Below are 969 nucleotides of genomic sequence, written 5' to 3'. Positions count from 1 at the left end.
CTGGCGGTTAGTAATACTATTGCTGGTCCTTGATGCTTGCTGAAAGGTTAACCTGTCGACTTTATCCCAGTCTTCCATCTGAAGTTTTCCGGCCAGAAATAGGTGCAGATCACACAAATTCCTGTTGTGAGCATCGAGACTTATGCGGATGTGGCGAATCCTTTCCCGTAGCAATGCTTTACTGGCTTTGACACAGATATTCCTCGCCTTGTTCGTTTGTATGTGAGACGTCAACCGCAAAGAATGCGGCACAACACTCGTGTCTCTGCATCTCTTCAAAAAAGCAAGGTCATTCAGCAGTTTACATCTTTTTAAACGCAGTGCTTCAAACTTCTTGATGTTTCCGTGGATTTCCTGCCCATACAGGTTGGTTAAATGTAAGCGTAGGCTTCGGCGGCCGTTGTCTTCTTCAATAAAATTCTTCAGGGTATCAGACCGCATCGTCATAATTTTAAAATGTGCCAACGTTTCGGCCAGCGTTGCAGCTAGCCTTCATCAGGGCCTTACGTTAACTGCTAAATGAACACACTTGGATTCCTTAAATAGCTGCACGAGAAGACCGTGTCGTTACTTGATTGGCTGTACTAGGAGGAGGAGGAGGGGTGAAAGGTATGCTTTATTGGTGTTTCCTTTATTATCTGTCATTGGCTGAAATAGCTGTTTTCTATTGGTCTTTATATTAATCCACCCCATTGGAGGAGACGGACGAATAGCGAACAGGTGATGGCTGTGACGTCACACTGTTTCCATGCTGTCCAGAAGCCGGCTGCGGCGTGCCATTGCTTTGTGTGCTCGCGACCACTACTGTGGCTCTCCGCGTGTCCGCATGGGCCGCCACGGCTCTGCCGCCGCTCCGTAGCCCTGCTATTGCAGGCAGCCAAGACCTCGGAAGCTTGTACCCGTCCTCTCTATTCATGTTGGCGGGTCTTTTGGCTTTTTTTTTTCAAGAAGCCCGCGTCCTGGCGAAAC

Source organism: Schistocerca americana, chromosome 7 (assembly GCF_021461395.2).
Source record: "Schistocerca americana isolate TAMUIC-IGC-003095 chromosome 7, iqSchAmer2.1, whole genome shotgun sequence".
NCBI lineage: Eukaryota > Metazoa > Arthropoda > Insecta > Orthoptera > Acrididae > Schistocerca > Schistocerca americana.
This window is presented reverse-complemented; position numbering follows the sequence as displayed.